This window comes from Balaenoptera borealis (genome assembly GCF_965194805.1).
Source record: "Balaenoptera borealis genome assembly, chromosome: 1".
Lineage (NCBI taxonomy): Eukaryota > Metazoa > Chordata > Mammalia > Artiodactyla > Balaenopteridae > Balaenoptera > Balaenoptera borealis.
This window is the reverse complement of record NC_138860.1, coordinates 79,328,065-79,343,268: the sequence shown is the minus strand read 5'-3', so window position 1 is coordinate 79,343,268 and position 15,204 is coordinate 79,328,065. Positions and strand designations below refer to the sequence as shown.

General features: G+C 35.4%; 1 pseudogene across 1 annotated transcript; it reads right to left on the bottom strand.

Moving 5' to 3' along the window:
• On the bottom strand, positions 1 to 13,490 carry LOC309635451 (olfactory receptor 10T2-like; annotated as a pseudogene). Its single transcript has one exon. The product of its transcript is annotated as an olfactory receptor 10T2-like (transcript).
• Between the last annotated feature and the right edge of the window lie 1,714 nt (positions 13,491 to 15,204).

The window sequence follows — 15,204 nt, the reverse complement described above, 5'->3', positions numbered from 1 at the left end:
GCCTCAGGCTGTTGCAGTGTCAGGCCGGCTTCTGCCACTGCAGGCTCACCCTGCATTCCATACCCCTCCCTCACCCCAGCCTGAGTGAGCCAGAGCCCCCTAATAAGCTGATACTTTAAACGCATCCTGTCTGGGTGGGGAACAGATGCCCTCAGGTGACTTACACGCAGACGCGGGGCCAAATTCAAAGCTGAATGCCAGGAGCTGTGAGAACAAAGAAGAGAAAGGGAAATCTCTTCCAGCAGCCTCAGGAGCAGTGGATTAAATCTCCACAATCAACTTGATGTACCCTGTATCTGTGGAATACCTGAATAGACAATGAATCATACCAAAATTGATGTGGTGGACTTTGGGAGCAACTGTAGCCTTGGGGTTTGCTTTCTGCCTCTAATTTGTTTCTGGTTTTATGTTTATCTTAGTTCAGTGTTTAGAGCTTATTATCATTGGTATATTTGTTTATTGATTTGGTTGCTCTCTTTCTTTAATTTATATATATATATATATATTATTTTTTCTTTTTTCTCTTTTGCTGAGTGTGTATGTGTATGATAATTTGTGTGATTTTGTCTGCATAGATTTGCTTTTACCATTTGTCTTAGGGTTCTGTCTGTCCGTTTATTTATTTTTTTTTTTTTAGTATAATTTTTAGCACTTGCTATCATTGGTGGAATTGTTTATTGGTTAGGTTGCTAGCTTATTTCTGTCTTTCTTTTTAAATCTTTTTGATTAATTTTTAATTTTAAATAATATTATTAATTTTTTATTTTAATAATTTTATTGTATTTATTTTCATTTTTTTTCTCCCTTTTCTTCTGAGCCATGTGGCTGATGGGGTCTTGGAGTTCTGCCCGGGTGTCAGGCCTGAGCCTCCTGGTTGGAAGTTCCGAGCTCAGGACATTGGACCACCACAGACCTCCCAGGTCCATGTAATACCAAATTGCAAAGGCTCTCCAAGAGATCTCCATCTCAATGCAAAGACCCAGTTCCACTCAATGACCAGCAAGCTACAGTGCTGGACACCCCATACCACACAACTAGCAAGACAGAAACACATCCCCACCCATTAGCAAATAGGCTGCCTAAAATCATACTAAGTTCGCACTCACCTCAAACACACCACCGGACATGATCCTGCCCACCAGAGAGACAAGATGCAGCCTCATCCACCAGAACACAGGCACCAGCCCCCTCGACCAGGAAGCCATCACAACCAACTGAAATAACCTTACCCACTGGGGGCAGATGCCAAAATCAATGGGAACTACGAACCTGCAACCTGCAAAAAGGAGACCCCAAATGTAGTAAGTTAAGCAAAATGGGAAGACGGAGAAATACACAGCAGATGAATGAGCAAGGTAAAAACCCACCAGAACAAACAAATGACAAGGAAATAGGCAGCCTACCTGAAAAAGAATTCAGAATAATGATAGTAAAGGTGATCTAAAATCTTGGATATAGAATGGAGAAGATAGAAGAAACGTTTAACAAGTACCAAGAAAAACTAAAGAGCAAACAAACAATGATGAAGAACACAATAAATGAAATTAAAAATTCTCAAGAAGGAAACAATAGCAGAATAACTGAAGCAGAAGAACGGATAAGTGACTTGGATGGTAAAATAGTGAAAATAACTATCTCAGAGTAGAATAAAGAAAAAAAGAATGAAAAGAATTGAACAAAGTCTCAGATACCTCTGGGACAACATTAAACTCAACAGCATTCGAAATATAGGGGTCCCAGAAAAAGAAGAGAAAACAAAAGGGACAGAAAATATATGAGGAGATTATAGCTGAAAACTTCCCTAATATGTAAAAGGAACTAGTCAATCAAGTCCAGGAGGGTCAGACTGTCCCATACAGGGTAAATCCAAGGAGAAAAACAGCAAGACACGTATTAATCAAACAATCAAAAATTAAATACAAAGAAAAAATATTAAAAGCAGCAAGGGAAAAGCAACAAATAACATACAAGGGAATCCCCATAAGGTAACAGCTGCTCTTTCAGCAGAAACTCTGCAAGCCAGAAGGGAGTGGCAGGACATATTTAAAGTGATGAAAGAGAAAAAACTACAACCAAGATTACTCAACACAGCAAGGATCTCAGTCAGATTTGTTGGAGAAATTAAAACCATTACAGACAAGCAAAAGATTAGAAAATTCAGCACCACCAAACCAGCCTTACAACAAATGCTAATGGAAATTTTCTAGGCAGGAAACACAAGAGAAGGAAAACACCTACAATAACAAACCCAAAACAATTAAGAAAATGGTAATAGGAACATACATATTGATAATTACCTTAAACGTAAATGGATTAAATGCTCCAACCAAAAGACATAGACTGGCTGAATGGACACAGACACAAGACCCATATATATGCTGTCTACAAGAGACCAACTTCAGACGTTGGGACACATACAGACTGAAAGTGAGGAGATGGAAAAAGATATTCCATGCAAATGGAAATCAAAAGAAAGCTGGAGTAGCAATTCTCATATCAGACAAAATAGATTTTAAAATAAAGACTACTACAAGAGACAAAGAAGAACACTACATAATGATCAAGGGATCAATCCAAGAAGAAGATATAACAATTGTAAATATTTGTGCACCCAGCATAGGAGCACCTCAATACATAAGGCAAATGCTAACAGCCATAAAAAGGGGAAATCAACAGTAACACAATAATAGTAGGGGACTTTAACACCCCACTTTCACCAATGAACAGATGATCCAAAGTGAAAATGAATAAGGAAACACAAGTTTTAAATGACACATTAAATAAGATGGACTTAATTGATATTTACAGGACATTTCATGCAAAAACAGCACAATACACTTTCTTCACAAGAGCTCATGGAACATTCTCCAGGATACATCATATACTGGGTCACAAATCAAGCCTTGGTGAATTTAAGATAACTGAAATCATATAAAGTATCTCTTCTGACCACAATGCTATGAGACTAGATATCCATTACAGGAAAAAATCTGTTAAGAACACAAACACATGGAGGCTAAACAATACACTACTAAATAACCAAGAGATCATTGAAGAAATCAAAGAGGAAATCAAAAAATACCTAGAAACAAATGACAATGAAAACATGACAACACAAAACCTATGGGATGCAGCAAGAGCAGTTCTAAGAGAGAAGTTTATAACAAGAAAATCCTTCCTCAAGAAACAAGAAGCATCTCAAATAAACAACCTAACCTGACACCTAAAGCAATTAGAGAAAGAAGAACAAAAACCCCCTAAAGTTAGCAGAAGGAACGAAATCATAAAGATCAGATCAGAAATAAATGAAAAAGAAATCAAGGAAACAATAGTAAAGATCAATAAAACTAAAAGCTGGTTCTTTGAGAAGATAAAATTGATAAACCATTAGCCAGACTCATCAAGAAAAGAAGGGAGAATACTCAGATCAATAGAATTAGAAATGAAAAAGGAGAAGCAACAACTGACACTGTAGAAATACAAAGGATCATGAGAGATTATTACAAGCAACTATATGACAATAAAATGGAGAACCTGGAAGAAATGGACAAATTCTTAGAAATGCACAACCTTCCGAGACTGAAGCAGGAAGAAATAGAAAATATAAACAGACAAATCACAAACACTGAAACTGAGACTGTGATTAAAAATCTTCCAAAAAGCAAAAGCCCAGGACAGATGACTTCAAAGGCAAATTCTGTCAAACATTTAGAGAAGAGCTAACACCTATCATTCTCAAAATATTCCAAAAAATAGCAGAGGAAAGAACCCTCCCAAACTCATTCTACGAGGCCACTGTCACCCTGATACCAAAACCAGACAAAGATGTTACCAAATAAGACACCTACAGGCCAATACCACTGATGAAAATAGATACAAAGATCCTCAACAAACTACTAGGAAACAGAATCCAACAGCACATTCAAAGGACCATACACCATGCTCAAATGGGGTTTACCTCAGGAATGCAAGGATTCTTCAATATATGCAAATCAATCAATGTAATAAAACATATTAATAAATTGAAGGAGAAATACCATATGATCATCTCAATAGATGCAGAAATATCTTTCAACAAAATTCAACACCCATTTATGATAAAAACCCTCCAGAAAGTAGGCACAGAGGGAACTTACCTCAACATAATAAAGGCCATATATGACAAACCCACAGCCAACATTGTTCTCAATCATGAAAAACTGAAACCATTTCCTCTAACATCAGGAACAGACAAGGGTGTCCACTCTCATCATTATTATTCAACATAGTTTTGGAAGTTTTAGCCACAGCAATCAGAGAAGAAAAAGAAATAAAGGGAATCCAAATGAGAAAAGAAGAAGTAAAGCTGTCACTGTATGCAGAAGATGACATGATACTATACATACAGAATCCTAAATATGCTACCAGAAAATTACTAGAGCTAATCAATGAATTTGGTAAAGTAGCAGGGTACAAAATTAATGCACAAAAATCTCTGCATTCTTATACACTAATGATGAGAAATCTGAAAGAGAAATTAAGGAAACTCTCCCATTTACCACTGCAACAAAAAGAATAAAAAACCTAGGAATAAACTTACCTATGGAGACAAAAGAGCTGTATGCAGAAAACTATAAGACACTGATGAAAGAAATTAAAAATGATACAAACAGGTGGAGAGATATAGCATGTTCTTGGATTGGAAGAATAAACATTGTGAAAATGACTATACTACCCAAAGTAATCTATTGATTCAATGCAATCCCTATCAAACTACCAATGGCATTTTTCACAGAACTAGAACAAAGAATTTCACAATTTGTATGGAAACACAAAGACCCCGAATTGCCAAAGCAATCTTTAGAAAGAAATACAGAGGTGGTGGAATCAGACTCCCTGACTTCAGACTATACTACAAAGCGACAGTAATCAAGGCAGTATTGTACTGGCACAAAAGCAGAAATATAGATCAGTGGAACAGAATAGAAAGCCCAGAGATAAACCCACACACATATGTTCACCTTATCTTTGATAAACGAGTCAAGAATATAAAAGGGAGAAAAGACAGCCTGTGCAATAAATGATGCTGGGAAAACTGGATAGCTACATGTAAAAGAATGTAATTAGAACACTTCCTAACACCATACACAAAAATATACTCAAAATGGATTAAAGACCTAAATATAAGGCCAGGCACTATAAAACTCTTAGAGGAAAACATAGGCAGAACACTCTATGACATACATCACAGCAAGATCCTTTTTGACCTACCTCCTAGAGAAATGGAAATAAAAACAAAAATAAACTGATGGGACCTAATGAAACTTAAAAGCTTTTGCACAGCAAAGGAAACCATAAACAAGACCAAAGGACAACCCTCAGAATGGGAGAAAATATTTGCAAATGAAGCAACTGACAAAGGATTAATCTCCAAAATTTACAAGCAGCTCATGCAGCTCAATAACAAAAAAACAAACAACCCAATCCAAAAATGGGCAGAAGACTTAAATAGACATTTCTCCAAAGAAGATATACAGCTTGCCAACAAACACATGAAAGGATGTTCAACATCACTAATCATTAGAGAAATGCAAATCAAAGCTACAATGAGGTATCACCTCACACCAGTCATAATGGCCATCATCAAAAAATCTACAAAAAATAAATGCTGGAGAGGGTGCGGAGAAAAGGAAACCCTCTTGCACTGCTGGTGGCAATGTAAATTGGTACAACCACTATGGCGAACAGTATGGAGGTTCCTTAAAATGTTAAAAATAGAACTACCATATAACCCAGCAATCCCACTACTGGGCATATACCCTGAGAAAATCATAATTCAAAAAGAGTCATGTACCACAATGTTCATTGCAGCTCTATTTATAATAACCAGGACATGGAAGCAACCTAAGTGTCCATCGACAGATGAATGGATAAAGAAAGTGTGACACATGTATACAATGGAATATTACTCAGCCATATAAAGAAATGAAATTGAGTTATTTGTAATGAGGTGGATGGACCTAGAGAGTGTCATACAGAGTGAATTAATCAGAAAGAGAAAAACAAATACCGTATGCTAACACATATATATGGAATTAAAAAAAAGTGGTTCTGAAGAACCTAGGAGCAGGACAGAAATAAAGATGCAGACGTAGAGAATGCACTTGAGGACACGGGGAATGGGAAGTGTAAGCTGCGACGAAGTGAGAGAGTGGCATGGACATATATACACTACCAAATGTAAAATAGATAGCTAGTGGGAAGCAGACGCATAGAGCAGGAAGATCAGCTTGGTCCTTTGTGTCCACCTAGCTGGGTGGGATAGGGAGGGTGGGAGGCAGACACACCAGGGAGGAGATATGCGGATATATGTACATTTATAGCTGATTCACTTTGTTATACAGCAGCAACTAAGACAACATTGTAAATCAATTTACTACAATAAGGATGTCAAAAATATATATATATATTTTTTATTGTGGTTAAACAAAACAAAATAAAACAAAACACTTTATATAAAATTTACATTTCACCACTTAAGTGTACAGTTCAGTAGTGTTGAGTATATTCATAATATTATAAACAGATCTCCAGAACTTTTTCATCTTGCAAATCTGAAACTCCATAAACAACAATTTCCCTTTTCCTAAGTGAAATAAGCCAGTCACAAAAAGACAAACAAGACTCTTACCTACTGTGCTTTGAAGTGTTTTGTTACACAGCAAATATCAAATGAGAATATGCATATATTCCATATGCTAGACTCTGCCAAACAGGTTTTCAAAGTGGTTGGACCAGTTTATACTCCGGCCAGTATTGTATGCGACTTCCGGTTGCTCCACATTTGCAACATTGGGTGAGAGTGAAATATGCTCTCCTTTCCTCAGTTATTCTCCCTCCACATCCTCTAGATTTTTCCTCTTGGTCAGTTAGGAAGATAAACCTCAGACTGAAATTGTATTGCAACTCATTTTCATTTGAGACATCCTGGTATGTGTGGGTAATCACACTTGCAATTTCATGATACTAATGAAATTGAACACCTTTTCACAACTTTATCATCCAGTTGGATTTTCTCCTTTTTGAGAGTTGTGTTCAATATTTTGCACACTAAAAAAGGGGGAATACCTCTTTTCCTTATTGATTAACAGAAAATTACGAACATTCTATAAATCCGTATTTAATTCGTCATGTGCATTTCAAATATTCTGGCTCTGAAAATTGCATTTCACTCTCTTAAGGTGTCATTTGATAAACAAGTATTCTTAATTTTAATGAAGTGTAATTTATCAATCTTATGCTTTCTGAGTAATGCTTTGGTATGCTGTTTAAATAATTTTTACTTCCACAAGATCATAATTTTTTAAACTATTCTAAAAAGTTTATTGCTTACCCTTAAACTTTTAGTTCTAATATCCATGTAGAATTGATTTTTGTATATGGTATGAGATAAAGATTAATTATTTTTTCTTGTGGATATCTATTTGTCTTTGTACTATTTTTTATAAAGATCATTTTTTATACCAGATGTGAGAGGATGCACTTGAACTTCAGTGTCACTTTTTTCATGACCAAATGAATATATATGTATTGGTTTATTTCTGAATTATCTTTTTTGTTGCATTGCTCAAGGTATGTATACTTGCACCAATACTATACTCTCTTTTTCATATGAATTTCTTATATATTTTATATTGGGAACTATAATTCATCTACGTTTGTGCTCCTTTAAGATTACTTGGCTTTTCTTGTTCTTTTGTATTTCCATACTTCGTATTCTTAGACATAGAGATTTTCTTTTCTGCTGAAACTCAGAAATATAATTTATTTTTATATTATTGACTTTATCAGGTGATTTAACAAATGCATTTCATTTATTAATTCTTACTTATCTTTATATTCTTATGAAATTTCTATGTCCCTAATAATATATTCTTTTTTATTAAAGCATAGTTTATATACAATATTATATTAGTTTCAGGTATACAACACAGTGATTCAACATTTGTATACTTTATGAATTGATCACCACATTAGGTCTAGTAACCAACTGTCACCATACAAAATTATTATAATACTATTGACTATATTCCCTCTGCTGTTCATTACATCCTCATGACTTATTTATTTTATAATTGGAAGTTTGTACCTCTAAATCCCATTCACCTATTTTGCCCAACCCCTCGCCTCATCCCTTCTAGTAACTACCAGTTTGTTCTCTCTCTATATGACTGTTTCTATTTGGTTATATTTGTTCTTTTTTTTTTTTTTTTTTTTTTTTTATTCTACATATAAGTGAAATCAGACCATATTTGTCTTTCTCTAGCTGACTTATTTCACTTACTGTAACACCCTGTAGGTCCACCCATGTGGTTGCAAATAGCAAGATATCATTCTTTTTTATGGCTGAGTAATATTCAGTTGTATATATACACATATATATTAAGTCTTCTTTACCCATTCATCTATCAATGGACATTTAGGTTGCTTCCATATCCCAGATATTGTAAACAAAGCTGCAATGAACATAGGGGTGCATATATCCCTTCAAAGTAGTGTTTTTATTTTCTTCAGTTAAATACCCAGGAGTGGAATTGATGGATCATATGATAGTTTTATTTTTAATTTTTTGAGGAATCTCCATACTGTTTTCCATAGGGGTTGTGCCAATTTACATTCCCACCAGTAGTGTATTAGGCTTCTTTTCTTCTTCACACCCTCACCAACACTTGTTATTTCTTTTCTTTCTTTCTTTCTTTCTTTCTTTCTTTCTTTCTTTCTTTCTTTCTTTCTTTCTTTTCTTTTCTTTTCTTTTTTTTTTAAATAGTAGCAATGCTGACAGGCATGAGGTGGTATGTTATTTTGGTTTTAATTTGCATTTCCCTGTTGATTAGTGATGTTGAACATCTTGTCATGCACCTGTTAGCCATCTGTTTGTCTTCTTTGGAAAAATGTCTATTCAGATCCTCTGTTCACTTTTTAATGGGTTGCTTTTTTTTGATGTTGAGTTGCATTAGTTCTTTTTTTTTTTATTTTAGATACTAACCCTTGTTGGATATATCATTTCCACATATCTTCTCCCATTTTGTAGATGCTCTTTTCATTTTGTTGATAAGTTGTTTGTTTGTTTTTGTTTTTTTTCTGTGCAAAACTTTTTAGTTTGATGTAGTTCCATTTGTTTATAATCACTTTTGTTGCCCTTTGCTTGATGAGACATGTCCAAAAAATATTAATAGACCAATGCCAAAGAGAGTAATGCCTAAAATTTCTTCTAGAAGTTTCATGATTTCAGATCATACATCTAAGACTTTGTCCCATTTTGAGTTTATTTTTGTGTACAGTGTGAGAAAGTAGTCATTTGATTCTTTTGCATGTAGCAGTCCAGTGTTTCTAACACTATTTATTGAAGAGGCTGTCTTTTTCCCACTATATATTCTTACCTCATTTGTCGTAGATTAATTGCCCATATAAATATGTGTTCATTTCTGGGACCTCTATTATGTTCCATTGATCTATGAGTCTGTTTCTGTTCCAATGCCATAATGTTTTGACTACTGTAGCTTTGTAGTATAGTTTGAAATCAGGGAGTGTGGTACATTCTGCTTTGTTCTCCTTCCTCAAGATTGTTTTGGCTATTCAGGGTCTTTTGTGTTTCCATAAAATTTTTACAATTATTTGTTCTAGTTCTGTGAAAAATGCCATTGGTTCTGTGAGAAATGCCATTGATAGGGATTGCATTAATCTGTAGATTGTGTGGGGAAGTATGGCCATTTTAACAATATTAATTCTTCCAATTCATGAGTATGGTATAACTTTCTATCTATTTGTGTGATCTTCAATTTCTTTCAACATTGTCTTATAGGTTGCTGAGTACAGGTCTTTTACCTCCTTAGTTAGATTTATTCCTGCATATTTTATTCTTTTTGATATAATTGTAAGCATGATGTCTCTGGCTGCAGGACCTGGGAACCAGAGCTGGTGCCCCTTACAGGTGGGTGAGGCTGGTCCTGGGGCTAGTGATGGCCCACTGGTGGGAGGATCTGTGTTCCAGGGTCTCTGTCTGAGGGCCCTGGGCATCCTTAAGTTGATGTCAGACTCACTGGTAGGTGAGACTGGGTCCTGGGCCCTCTGGTGGTCAGGACAGGGTCCCTTAGGACCCAGCATGCTGGTGCATGGGCCTGTGTCCCTTCCTGGCTAGCTGATTGGTCTGTGACTTCACAGTACAGTCTTGTGGGTGACCAAGTCCTGGTGCTGATAAGCTAGAGGGAGGATTCTAAAATGGCACTTGCCAGCATGAGTGTTCTCATGGTAGAATGAGCTCCCATAAATGGCTTCTGCCAGTTACTATGTCCCCAGGGTGAGCACTAGCTGCCTCCTGCCTCTCCAGGAGACTCTCCAAGATCAGCAGGTGGGTCTGACCCAGGGTCATTTCAAATTACTGCCTCCTCCCTGTGTCCTGGAGTGTGTGGGATTTTGTGTGTGCTCTTTAAGAGCGAAATCTCTGCTTTGTACAGCCCTCTGGCTCTCCCAAAAGTAAGCCCTTCTGGTTTTCAAAGCCAAACTTTCTTGGGTGTCATCTTCCAGGTGCAGAGATTCTCCATAAGAATTGCAATTATCCTCTGTTTGTGGATTGCCCACTCAGGGTTATGGATTGTTACTATACCCCATCTCTGCCCCTCCTATCCTTCTTGTTGTGGGTCCTTCTTTATATCTTTAGTTGTAGAAGATCTTTTCTGCTAGCCTTCCAGTCTTTCTCTTCAATAGCTGGTCTGTAAATAGTTGTAATTTTGGTGTGTCTGTGGAAGGAGTTGAGCTCAGAGTCTCCCTAATCCACTATCTTGGCCACTCCAGTCAGAAGGACTTTCCAATAAAAAAAAGATTAATGTGACTTGAAGGCTTTACTTCTATTTTTTGATTAAAAAATCAATTTGTTTATAGAATTTAAGTTTTATCTAGGACACTTTCTTGAATATAACCTTCCTGACATATTGACTCACTCATATAGTTTTGGGAAATAAATATCTACTGAGAACCTTTCTCAGAGCCGTCTTCACTTCTTTATTCCTCAGTGTGCAGACAAGGGGGCTGAATAGTGGGGTGATCACTGTATAGATCACTGCCACAAGTTGGTCCTTATAGGAGGAGAAAAAGGATGTGGGCCTCAAGTACATAAAGGAAGCAAAGCCATAGTGGAAAATAACCACAGTGAGGTGGGAGATACAGGTGGCAAAGGCCTTATGCTGTCCCTCCGCTGAGGAGATCTTGAGGATGGTGGAAACAATGAAGACATAGGAGATGAAGATCAACACTAAGGGAACCAGCAATACCAGAATGAGGAAGAAGATAACCATCTCCTTCTGGTTGGTGTCTGTGCAGCCCAGTTTTATGACAGGGGAAATGCCACAGAAAAAGTGGTTGATTCAGTTGGAGGCAGAGAAGGGTACACTAAACACCAGGACGTTGGCAACCACAGAGATCAGGAAACCACAGAAGCCTGAGGCTAAAACCAACTGCATGCAGGTGGCTCAGCTGACAATGAGTGTATAGTTGAAAGGGTTGCAGATGGCAACATAGCAATCATAGCTCATACAGCAATTAGGAAACAGTTGGTTCAAGCCAAGCCCACAGAGAAATAGAGCTGGGAAACACACCCAGAGAAACAAATAATCAGACTGTGGAAAGCCCTTGGTCAGCATTTTGGTACAATGACAAAAGTATAGCAGATTTCAAAGCAGGAGATGCCAAAGAGAAAGAAGTACATAGAGGTGTGCAAAGCCCAATTCAGATGAATGACAGTCATGATGGTTGCATTGGCCATCAGAATGGTCAGGTAGTCCAGGAGGAAAATAAAGAAGAGATAGATTTGCAGATGTCCCAGGTTTGAGAATCCTATAATGTTGGACTCAGTGATCATATTCCGGTTCTGTCTCTCCAATAGGAACTGGTATTCTGACTCAGACATCCTAACATTCAGAACAGAAAGAATTTGACAAAAGTGAAATGCTCCCATGGAAACCATAAATATGTTTCTGTACAAAGCTAATAATACTAGTATGAAAAAATGAGTAACAAGTTAAGCACACTGATCAGGGAATGAGGGGAAAGCAGGAGGCATGAGGAGTAGTGATGTAAGTAATATCCTAATTCAATGATATCTGAAGAAATTTATTTTTGTAAGTTGTTTTCATTCTTTGTATTCTTATTTGCACAGAAGATTCATATCATATAAAGTTCATTAAATCAGTAAGTGATTTCAAGCTCATCTCATCCAATCCTGCCATTTTATGGAAGAAGAAACTGAAGCTTAAAAAAATTAAACCATTTGCTTAATTGACATGAGTTCACCTAAACTTAACAGAAGGAGTAAAATGATGAACTTAGAGAAGAAATCAATCAAATATAGATTAGAAAAAGAACATAAAAAATCAATAAAACTAAAAGCTGTCTTTTTGAAAAAATAAACAAAATTGACAAAGTCTCAGCTAAACTAAGTAGAATGAAAGAGAAGACTGAAATAAATAAAATAAAAAATGAGAGAGAAGATATTATAATGTATGCCTCAGAATTTAAAAAGGGACATAAATGAATATTATCAACAATTGTGCACCTATAAATTGGATAATTTAGAAGAAATGAACAAATTTCTAGAAAAATTAATCTACCAAAACTGTATCAAGAAGAAATAGAAAGCTTAAACAGACAATTAACAGATAAAGAGATTTATCAGTAATCAAAAATCTCCCAGCAAAGAAAAGTCCAGGACCAGATGGTTTCATAGGTGAATTCTACCAAACATGCAAAGAATTAATACCAATCCTTATTAAACTTTTCGAAAAAATCAAAGAAGAAAGAACACTTTCAAACTCAAATTATGAGGCTAACATCACCCTAATACTAAGGCCATATTAAGACACAACAGAAAAACTACAGGCCAAGATTCCTGATGAACATAGATGCAAAAATCCTCAACAAAATACTAGGAAATTATTGATAAATGTAAGAGAATGTTAAATTTATTACATATTATTCTTTGGATGCAAGGATGGTTGAAGATATACAAATCAATCAATGTACTATACCACATTAATAAAATAAAATAAAATGCATGATAAAATCTATAGATGTAGAAAAAGTATTTGAAAAAATTCAACATCCAGTAATGATTAAAACTCTCTCCAAAGAACTTACCTTAACCCAGTAAAGTTTATACATGAAAAGCCAACAGCTAAATCATAATTGGTAGGAGAAAATTGAAAGTTTTTCTCTAAAATTGGATACAGTAGGGAGAGTTCCCACTCTCATCACTCCTAATCAGCATAGTACTAGAAGTCCTAGCCAAAACAATTAGACAAGAAAAGGAAATAAAAAGCATCCAAATCAGAATGAGAAAAGTTAAATTACTTCTATTTGCAGATGGTACAATCATATATGTAGAAAACGCTAACAATTCAATCAGAAAAACTATTAGAACTAGTAAACAAATCTAGTAAAGTAGCAGATACAAAATCAACATAAAATCAGCCATTTTTCTATACACAAACAATGAATTTTCCAAAAAGGAAATTAAGAAAACAATCTTATTCACAATATCAACAGAAAGAATAAAATATTTAGGAATTAACTTAGCCAAAGAGGTGAAAAACTTATACACTGAAAACTATAAAATATTGAGAAAGGAAATTAATAGAGAAACAGATAAATGGAAAAAGATTCAGTGTTCATGGGTTGAAAGAATTAATATTGTTAAAATGTCTATACTACCCAAAGTGGTCTACAAACTAAATGCAATCCCTATCCAAATCCTATAAGCATTCTTTACAGAAATAGAAAAAAAGTCTTGAAATTAATATAGAACCATGAAGGACACTGAATAGTCAAAGCAATCTTGAAGAAGGACAGCAAAGCTTGAGGCTGCACATTTTATGATTTCAAATTATATTACAAAGCTACAGTAATCAAAATGGTATGCCTATGGCAAAATCAAACACATAGACCAACAGAACAGAATAGAGCCCAGAACTAAATCTATGCATTTATGGTCTATCTATAACTTACAGATCTATAATTTAAGTTTAAATTTTTATATTAAGCAAAACATTTTCAGAAAAATAAAATCAAATATGTAACAATCATAAAAAAAATAGGATCAATTACCCTACCTAGTGTAAAAGCCCCTTTCTGTCTGTAGAGTATTTGTACAATAGAACAAAGTAGACTGAAGTAACCATAGGCAAGTCTCAATTTCTGTTTTTGTGTTTCCTGATAGAAACAACACTCCTTTGGAAAGTAACACCTCTAAACTACGAAGCGCTTCATTATGAAGTCATTAGAGGTAATAATGAAAAGAATCATTTCCGTCTCCCCTTACATTGATTCCCAGACTTACATATTCTTGTTATTGGAGAATAGGCACAATACATTGTTTGCTAGTTCAGAGTATACACTGCCTTGAGTAGACATGTGGGGTTCCATCATGTGTTGTCACACAGGCGGTGCTCTATCTGAGCCTTCAGTAAGCCATTTAATTTTCTATATGACACCTCATAATGAGTGATATGTACATAGAAGGAGCCAGGTTTCCCATTATTATTTTCTAAGTACAGTTTCCTTACTGACTTATGAGGTAATTTCTATTAAAGACCAAGTTTCCAAACATACATAGATCAATGTCTGAGCTCTTCTTTCTGTCTCTTTGTAATATTTAACTCTTCCTATTCCAGTAGCAAGCTCTCTTTATCACTAAGGCATCTTACTATTGGGAAAAGTGAGCCTCTATATCACTTTTCCTTTTTCAAAAATGTCTTACTATTCCATGTAAACTTTAGAAATTTGTATTGTCAGGTTGCCTTCACAATTCATGCTGGGGTTTGGAATGGAATTATATTGCTTTTGGTTTAGCTTGGATGAAATTGACAACTTTATATATATAGTTATTCTAGTAAAAAAAAATTAAGATAACAAGAAATTTAATGATAATGTTCAAATAGGTTTAAGACACTTGTTAAAAATTTAGGTTTTGGCAGAACACCCCAATGGTTCTAATTAGGATTTCTATGGACAAAAACCTGAGAAGATAAATTTGCAATTAAGCTCTCTTTTGATTTATAAACACTAAATTTGAGAATCACTGGACAAATATACCAGTTTCCTGACTTAAAATTCAATGAAAAATTTCCACTTGGCCTCTGCATTACAGTCTTAATTGTGGTGATTTTCCCTTCAGAA